At 49.3% G+C, this 10,242-nt stretch overlaps 1 pseudogene; it reads right to left on the minus strand.

The window, feature by feature from the left end:
• Nucleotides 1-5,495: 5,495 nt before the first annotated feature.
• Nucleotides 5,496-6,810, minus strand: LOC124698294 (annotated as a pseudogene).
• Nucleotides 6,811-10,242: the final 3,432 nt, after the last annotated feature.

The following is a 10,242-nucleotide window of genomic DNA, read 5'->3' on the forward strand; positions in this document are numbered from 1 at the left end:
CATAGTTTTAAAAACCGGACCGGTGAGTGAACCGGTCAAGATGTTGGTTCGTGGTTCGCTGGTCCAACCGTCGGTTCATTTGGTTCGATGGCGACAAAAAACCGGTATGATTTGTTAAAATTTAATATAATTTTAGAAAAAGTTAATCTAAAATCAACTATATAGTATCGAAATCAGCTGCACAACAGAAAGTAGACTCAGCGTAGCTGGTGTTGGGCTTGAACTGGACCTAGGATTGCTTCTGGGGCAGGTCGGAAGTTCAATTCTTCCTTATCGCATTTTATTTTCCTATTTTTTACTGGTTTTTTCCTATTCCGACCAGTGCTTCTTAAAAAACCGGAGGACTCGTCGGTTCAGGTTTTTTCCGGTTGGACCGCCGGTCCGGTCCGGTTTTTAAAACTATGCATAAACCTAGAAAACTTCATGGCAAATACATCATATACACACATTTGCATTGAGATTCTACAAAATATTAAATATGATAAAAGTATGATACTACATTATGATACTATGTATTGTGAAGGTGGTATCACAAACTAATATCATGTACATGATACTAGTGTATGATACTTTCCACTGTGACTAGTCTGAATAATCTAACAGTTGGTTAGTTTTAGCGCAATACCCAATGAAACATTCATAGGACATAGGACACAAGAGGATGCCAATATGCGACCATTTGGCCAAGGCTCCTAAGATACCTTTATTTTTATTTTACGTTTTCTCAATTGATGATGTAACTATAAACGACACAAGCCCACGACTTACATGGACACACGATCAACTCAAGACAGTCTCCGACTTGGCAGGCTGCCCGGGCTAATAGGATACGACTGGGAATGTCCACTTTCGTAGATGTAGATGCGCTCATTGGCTAAAAAACATACCTGGACATATTTTATAATGTCAAACAAAAATTGGAAAAAAAATCCAGATGTATTCCAGAGAAAAATGCAGACATATTTTCAATGTTCCAATATATCTTTTCGCGAGACATTGTGTTGTATTTTTCACACAGCCACAAAAAATGTCCCTTTTCCACAAAACATTATGTACCAACATAGAATGTTCGGGATTTTTTTTCCAGACTTTTGACATTTTGAAATGCATTTAAACTGTATTTTTACGCATGAGCTGAAACACCATCTGATACTTCCATACTAAGATTGGCTATTCGTAGTCGGCTCATTCACCAAAACACTACTAGGACATTGACTCGGCTAATCAGTCAACATAACAACTAGGAACTTGATGAGTAACAGGTATTTGGACGAGTGAGGAAAAAACTCCCGTGTCCCTCCCGTGTCGCCCCCGCGTGGTGACCGGGGGGAAACCCTAATCTCCGCCGCCGCTGGGCTTCTCCTCCCCTCCCTCGCCACTGCCTGAGGGCGTGGCCGGGCAAAGCCCGGTCGGCGCCGGCGGCGGCGAGGCTCTCTCGTTCCCTTGCTCGCGAGGGTGGGCGCGGGGAGCAACCTCCGGGCCAGGGCGTGGCGCGCCCGTCGGGTGCCACGGCGACCGCCGCGCGGGCTTGACCCGCTGCCTCGACGCGACGGGCGGCGGTGTGGTGGTGGCGCATCCTGGAGGTCGACGACGTCGGATTCCCTAGATGGCGCAGGCCATGGGCGGCGTGGGCCGTGGTCGTCTGCCTTTGCAGTAGCGGGTGGAGGCGGCGCCGTGGTGGTAGGTGGTCGGCCGACCTCTACGGAGGAAGGAGGGGCGGCTCGATGGCGGGCTGACTTGCTGGGAGGCCGACGGCGAGGTGCGCTGCCATGTTGTGCTTGCTGCAGGCTGGATCTAGGCCATGCGGGCCGGGATCTGCCGACGGTGGTGCGACGGTGTCCTCTTGGCGGTGCTGGCCACGGAGAGGCGGCGGTGGTGGCTCAATCTGGGGCGACGCGAGCTGGTGGGCGGCATGCAGGTGGTGACGAGATCCATGCGTCGAGGTGTGATGGTGCGGGTTGCCGGACAAGGGGAAGGCGGAGGCGGCGGCTACGGCGAGCTTGCGGGTTGGATCCGGGCCAGGAGGGCCTAGAACTAGCCATTGCTTTACGGGCCTTGTTGGGCCCGAGCTTTGCGGGCCGTTTTGCGGCTGCCTTTCCTGCATCTAGCGACTGGCGTACCCTACCACCTCTGCGTATGGACCCCGTGGGCTCCTACCGCTTTGTATTTCCGGGGTTGGTGGTAGAGGGGTTCGGGAGAAATCCTTGTCGGTTAGATGTGGCGGCGCCTGCGGGTGTCGCCTTTCCTTCTTGGAGGGCATCGTGGATCCTCGGTACCACCTAACCCCGAGTACCGGGGGAAACCCTAGGTGCAGTTCGCTGGTCCGGGCAGCAGCGGCGTGTTGACGTCGTATCCCTTCCTGAAGGTGTTGCCTTGGTACTTGGTGATCCGTGGTGCATGTAGCGTGATGGAAAATTTCGGAGGGCGTCGACAGTTGCGGAGTGCCATCGCTTAGTCGATCTGCCATTGGCTTCCTTTGTATCTTCCCTTTCAGGCCTCGTTCGGTTAGCCCCAACCCACCCGGTATTGGGCCAGAATCCGCGTGGATACACCGGTGTTGGGCCCCCGGGGGTTAAATACCGGTCCGTGCCGAAAATCCGTTCGGTTAAATCACGTCGGTTTTTTAACCCGCCCGGTTTTGCCCGAAATCCCTCGGTTCAACCGGGTTTTAGAAACACCGCTCGGACCCGTGGATTGCATCCCGAGAAGGCGAGCGACGCGTGCGACCCATCTTTCTCCCTCTCGCGACAGCGGCGGCGCCGGCGGCGATTCGAACGGACGGGACGTCGGCGGAGACTCGGTCGTGGCCGGCTGGAGGAGAGGAGCTCCTCGAAGATGATGCCGCCCTTCCTCGACGCTGACGCCGACGGTGGCCGGCTGGAGGAGAGGAGGCCGACCGAAGACCTCCGAGGAAGCTCCGGATCTCCTGCATCTCCGCCTTCCCCGACTCCGACGCCGGCTGTCACTTGGTAAGATCCTCTCGTTCTCGTCCTCCCCTTCCCCTTTGTGACCTGATCGACATGGATCGGTCTGACAACCATCGACCTGCTATGGTTCTTGCTCGTTCCTGGACGGCTATCGTGCCCAGCATTTAGGATCAGGGGCAGCTGCTGGAGGTTGCTAATTATTTCTGCATTAGTTGCCCGCAGCTTGTGCTAATGCATGGTAAGAATTTGGTATTGCAGGAGCACCACATTGCCCTTACCTATTCGATTCTGGGCTGACTATTCCCTGCAACTTCAAGTCACTTGATCACTAGCTGAAGGTGATCTTGATACTTCTCATTTTTAGATTTGGTTGTTGATACCTGATTTAGTAGTTGACTTAATGCCTGATTTATTTATGTGTATGTGTTGGAGAGGCAGGGTGCTTGCATAGGATTTATTTATGTATATGTGCTGGAGAGTCTCGAACCGGAGAAATGAATAGATAGAGGACTACAGAGACAGATGTATGATCAAATTGGTTGTTTTTCTAAAGAAATCAGTGATTTTACAGTAGAAAATAGATAGATTGGCTACAGCTTGTTTGATGTGTAATACCTTCTGCTGATTTGTCTTGACTATCTGTACCAACAAGGCTTTTCCGTTTTTTACCTTCTGCTGAAAATAGAGATATGCTACTCTGATTTAAGATGTCACTTCCATTATTTATGCTCACACTTTGTAGTCTCCTGCCCAACATGTATACCATTTTTCTAAGCCTTGTGCTTACTAGAGTTCTACATGAAGAAGCTCTAGAAGATGGGCATGGGTGAAGATGGGCATGTGTTTAATCACAATCTTGTGAATAAAAGATGTCCAGCTTGCTATCATTGGTGCATAGTTTACTACAATTTCACCTGTCTGTCCATTTTCTTGTGAATAAAAGTTGTTGTTGAGTATCCTTTAACATGACTCCATGAATTAAGTTGAGTATCCTTTAATATTGCTTGCTATTGACTGCTTATCTTTACCATAGACAAATATCTTGATATGCTTTGCTTTTCTTTTTCTAACGATTTGTATCCCTGTTAGTGCCTGTGATATTTGTGTCTAGCTAGGTGTATGCCCAATGCGTTTGTGTTCAGTAAGATGTCTCTTGAATAGCATTAGTAGTACCAAATTTTCAATACTAACTTGTCACTTCACATGTATAATTCTCATATTTTTTCTGCGGAATGTGCCTGTTATCAGTGAGATACACCAAGTATGGTAAGAACCTGGAAGCTAAACTGTCATAATCATGTTTTTCTATGGTGTACTTGACCTCTTTCCTTCTAACACAACACATATTTGGTATCTACAGGAACACCACATTACCCTTACCTTTTCGATGCTGGGCTGAGTATTCACTGCAACTTCAAGTCACTTGATCACGAGCTGAACGTGAGTCTTGATACTTCTCATTTTAATAAGTATTGGTTGCTGGTCCTGCTGTATCCCTACCTATGTTTGGAAGTAGTCAGAGTTATCTCTGTATCCCTACATATGTTTGAAGTACTCAGAGTTATCTATTTATCCTTGTGGGTTTTAATACATACTACGGAGGACCAGTGGCGCCACGATGCATGGAGGAGGTCGACGATGACGGCGAGCTTGGGCGCGGTGTCACGACCAGGCCAGCGGCGAGACCGCGCGGAGTATATAGCAGGGGCGAGGTCGATCACGATGGGGCCAGGTGATCCCAGATCGATCTCTGTGTTTTCTGGCTTCGCCCCTGTCCTGCTTGCTGATCAATCGATGACAACGACGGGCGTCCAGGATAGAAGATCGTGTTTGAGATTCGGATTGGAACACCAATTTGAAGCATTTGGACGTTTTGAGATTTTTATTTATTTATTTTTTGCAAAAAAGTGTACTATGACTCCGACATGTTTTCCTGGACGTTGGGAGTATTATGTTAATTCAAAGTTGATGTTTTTATTCTAGTTGATACTTTGTGAGCATGCTGTTGTAGCCTGTTATCTGCTACTTATCCCATGCGATGCCTGCTACTGGTTATTCCGTGCGCTGACTACTGCTGCTTGGGTGCGCTGACTGTTGCTGCTTGTGGGATGGAGCCATTGGGGGGATGGAGTCATTGGGGTCAACCGAACGGTAATTAAAAGCAGAGGTACGGGGAGAGAGAGGTTAGTGGGGATTCGGGTGCTGGTTGGGGTTCACCCAATCTCTCTCCGGGTTTGATCCACTAGTGTATTTAAACCCCCACAACCGAACGAGGCCTCAGTTGGGCATGTTTCTGCTGTTGCCCAGCATTTTTTCTTTCTTTCAGCTCTTGTATGGTGTGGTTGCTTTATTTATAAAGCGGGGTGAAAGTCTTTTTTTTTTTTTTGAGAAACACAGTACAAACGCAGACGCTCACATACACGCGCATACACTCACCCCTATGAACGCACACACGCACACCCTACCCCTATGAGCATCTCCGGAAGACTGAGCCGGCGGATTGGATCTTGAAATTGACGAAGTCACCACAGGCGCCTCGCTGTCGACGGGAACGTCGCCTCCCACTGAATGAATATTCCGCCTTTATGAGACACACAGATGTCAAATCTGGGATTTGAACTCTGGTGGGCTGGGGGTACAACCACCCTCAACTAGGAACTTTGCAACAGCACAGTACTACCTTCAGGGAACAATCTTGGAAACCTTCATCTCGTCGATCCATGTTTGGAAGGAGCTGACTGTGTTCCGGAAGCCAAGGAATCCATGCTCCTTGCTCTTGTTCATGCTATCCAAATGCTCGAACTCGATATCCAGCATGGCGTCGACGAACCACCAGTTAGCTACCTCCTCAAGCTTCGTCACAATGAGCCCGTTCTCCTTGATGATTTCCTCCCACACCGCCTCCTTGTCCGCCATGACCTCAGCAAGCCTGAAACTGCTCGCCTCTCCTTCATACCCAGCCCATTCCACCCCGAAACGGTCGGCCAGGATCGGCCAGAGCCGCTTCCATTTGAAACACATCCCCGTTGCTGCAATTGAACGCTTCATTCTTGGCGAGAGGGTCGAGCGCGGCCCAGATTTCGTGCTCGGCGATGAGGTCTGCATCCGAGGAATCACTGAAACTCTCCCAAGCGACCCTGGACCCAGGCCACCGCAGCGTGGCACCCTCCTTGCGGCAGATGGCGGCGTAGACGCATAGGCTGCCGACTAGATTCATGGCACCGCGAGCAGTGAATCCGAAGATGGTTGTGGGGCGGTGGACGGACCAGCTGACGGCGCCGTGGCCGCGGGAGACCTCGTCGAAGAGCACGTCCTCTTGGTCGTAGTAGAAGTTGGGATGATCCAACCGGGGCATGTCCTCGGTGTAGGGCGGGTCGTTGGCGGGGATCTTGCCGATGGCGTCGAACGGACCGACGTAGTGCTTGCGGCCGGTCTGCAGGCAGACGTGGACCAGCGCCGGGCAGCTGGCGACGACGACGGAGAGGACGCTCCGGAGCATGGCCGAGTTGGCCTCGCGGTTCTCGGCCTCCGTGGGGTGGCTGGACCACGCGGCGTAGAAGACGTGGGTGATGTCGGTGAGTGGCGCAAGTGCCTCGGCGACGGCGGCGGAATCTGCGAGGTCGAGGTGCAGATACGTGACGGCCGGGGAGGGCGGCCGAGACCAGCGCGGGAGCGGGCGGCGGGAGACCGCGTACACTTTCCAGGGCCCGCCGGGGGTGTCGTGGCGCGGGAGGATGTCGAGGAGGGAGGTGCCGACGATGCCGGTGGATCCGACGACGAGGGCGACGCTCTTGAAGGAAAGATCGACCGCGGCGGCGTTCTCGTCCTGGCGCTTCGTGACGGCGCCGCCGGTCGCACGTGCCCACCACCAGCTCGAGCTCATCGCGGCCGCCGGCAAGCACTGTAACAGCTGACGCTTCGATGGATCGGTGACGGTGAGCAGGGGAGCAAAGGAGAGAGTGGCCGGTGATCGATGAACTTGCGATGCGGTGCTCCGTGCGCTTTGGCGGGGTATAAATAGCGCACCTAGCCTAGCCGCCGGTTAAGCTACGCCTCCATGCTTCCGCATTGTTCTAGTACGATGATGAAATGTCAAAAGCAGATGCACCTTATGTGGACGTATGCTAATTTCTCCAGCGGTTCTCTCATCCTTGCATCGAACAAAACGGCGAGCGGCAGCGCTTTCTCCTCCAAGACGGCGGCTTCCTGGAAACCGTGCTGGCCTTGCCTTCATGCATGACGGCTTCAGGCTGCTGCTGATGTTTGCCGTTACGTAGAGCAAGAAATGGGTCGAAGAAGGAAGAACAGACCCACGTATAAATAGAGGAAGCCCAACCCAATATTCAAGGGCGGTTCAAGATGGTCAACAGGGTCGGACGTGATTTTTGTTTGGCCCATATAACATAGCAGAAAAAAAATCACAGGAAAAGCCCAATTCTGGTTGCCAATTCTTGTGTTTTAGTTTACACTTCTATATTCCACTCAAAAAAAAAAGTTTACACTTCTATATTTATTGATTGATTCTTCATGGTATGATGATCCATCTAATTTCTGATGAAACATGTTAAATTATAGGTAAATGATGTATTTACAATATAAAAACATTATTAAGGTGGACGATCCTACTTCAAAATCTTTCAATAAAAAATATATAGATAATGAGTTTCTTTCATGTTTATTTCACCAAGATACACTTTTTTTAAGACAGAAGGCTTGAGAGGAGCCTGGCTTTAATTACAAAAAAAGCAGCAAAACAAATTCCAAGTATCAGTACAAACCTCTGAAACCAAGTTGCAAAAACACACTTTTTTTTGCTAGGGCAAGGCAACGTCCACCTTGCTACGTGACCTACCTCTCTCGTCCCACCGCCGCCTCCAAGAAGCTCGGCCTCCACCTCCGCCTGTACCATAGGTTGCCCTCCCCTTCTCCAGTCGGCCTCGCTGGTGTCGGGATGGGTGGGGGAACACGATCTATGAGTAGAGTTTTTCATAAAAGTAGTGTTTTCAATATATTAGATTAAGGTTTTGGTGTTCGTATTTTTTGATTTTTTGGCCTCTGCCTCAATGAAGATGCTATCGTCTACAAAAAGTGATCTTTCGGCCTTCGTTTGACGATGAGATCTCCATCCCAGCGTCAAGATGGTGTTGGAAAATTACAATTCTCTAAGCATGAGCCCTTAAGATCTTGCTTCACCATATCGGTTTTGGAAATTTTCTCATGGTTGCCGCGAGGAGTCTCCTCACAATATTTGTCCCAGCTGCTATGTCCTCGACAATGGTGATTCGTACTCTCGGCTCTCCAGCTACGTTGACCATGTTGTTCGGTTATTTTTTCCTAGTATATTGATATTGGTACTCTTGCTGATGTTAATTGACTACTTCAATGGTTGCGCACGTGCACTTAGCCTTGACATTGCAGCTCAAATTAAAATTATAGGTGAACTTTCGTTGGTATTCACATGTCTACGGTTTGGTATCTATCTATGCATGCCTTCAGATAAGTACAAGATTGTGTCATGGATGAAGAAATAGTTTGAAGACCTCGAAGATTTAATCGTTTATTTTAGACTTTATTTTGCAATCATTGGAGACAACTCGTGTGTCTATACAATGTTTTTTTGATAAAGGAAATATATTAATATCAAAAGAAACCAATTACACCCAGCCTCTGCAATAACGCAACACCCTAATAGCAGTACGGATGCACACAGCCAAAAAAGAGAAAAGAAAACTAAGAAATAAAAGTCCCGCCACAGTATCCCAGGTCTAGCAACAGTAATACATCTACCATCAAGACAACACCTGAAGTACAGACTCTCCAAAAGCAACGTCTCCAAGAAGGGAACAGTGCACCAGCGTCGTCGTCGCCCGATCAAAGATCTTAGGTTTTCACCCTGAAGATAGTCCTCGATCTCAAAATAATGCCTCCAACAAGGTCATTGTTAGGCACAACCAGTTAAGGCCAGACCTTGGGTTTTTACCCTGAAAAGTAGGACTCTGAACTTCACATGTGTTGCCCCCCCCCCCCCATATTTATACCACTGCTGCGAATCCGGGAAGACCAAGCAAGTTCCCCAACATCGCGAAGACTTGGACCTTCTTTAGCTAATCCTCCAATCCCGCCTTCATGATATTCTATGCTCTGACTTCACCATGGACTAAAAGTACTATTTAAAACAATTGTTCCAAACACACACGATAAGATTACGAGTTTAGGCTCCCAACCAAACACATGCCAACTCAACAACCGAAGGGATAACATCAGTAGGGGACTCTCACGTCAGTCAGAGGGGGGGGGGGGGGTCTAGGGATCCTGCCAATCGCGAGCTCCAACATCTCATGGTCCAAACTTCTAGCCACTAGTTTCAACACCTGCAAGTATATAAACATTTTGTAGAGGCAATCAACGGGTTGTGTTGGGAACTCCCCCTCAGTTGAGAAGTTATTCCTAACGTTCCAAAGCATTTAAGAGAGATCCACGGTACAAATTCAAAACAAACATGCTTGGTTTGGCCCACACATCCCCGTAAGAGCCTAGCTACATCTATGAGACATAAGGGGTTCCACGTACATTAGAGCAGTTTCCTACCTACACTCCACATGAATTTGGCTAGGGTGCATGAGAAGAAGATCTGGTTCGTGTCCTCGTACTCCCCACACAAGGCACACAATCCTGTGGAGGGGCCCTTCCGCACCAACTGCCACAAGAACACGCTAATCTTTGCGGGAATGGAGATTTGCCACTGTGCACTACATAATTTGTTTGGGATGCCTTGCCAGAGCTTACGATAAAGCGACTTGACCGTCAATCTCCCTGAAGGTTCAAGGACCCAAGAGATGACATTAGGATCATCACTTAAATGCACATAATCTATGTCCTAGAAGGGGTGGCCCATTCGGTGCGCTATGTAGGGACGATCTCACGGCGGAAGGGGATATTTTAACTGCCTCGGTTCCTAGCTCCTAGGCTGACCCACCGAGACCCCAAGGTCTAGGGAAATGGCATAGAGAGCCGGGAGTCTATCCTTCATTGGTCTCGAGCCCTGACGTCAGTCTTCCCAAAGCCTAGTGGAGTTTCCATTGTACACCTGGTGTCTAGCCCCCAAGCTAAACAAGTGTTTCACCTTCTGGATTGAGTTTCAGAACTATGAGCTTCTGGTCTATGATTATCAATCGGAAGATCATTGGAGCGTAAGTATTTATTCCTAATAATATCAACCCAGAGACCCTCCTCATGCACATGCAATTTCCAGAACCACTTAACCATAAGGCACATGTTCATTTGTTTTGTGTCCACAATGCCTAGACCCCCCTCC

Source organism: Lolium rigidum, chromosome 3, assembly GCF_022539505.1.
Source record: "Lolium rigidum isolate FL_2022 chromosome 3, APGP_CSIRO_Lrig_0.1, whole genome shotgun sequence".
Lineage (NCBI taxonomy): Eukaryota > Viridiplantae > Streptophyta > Magnoliopsida > Poales > Poaceae > Lolium > Lolium rigidum.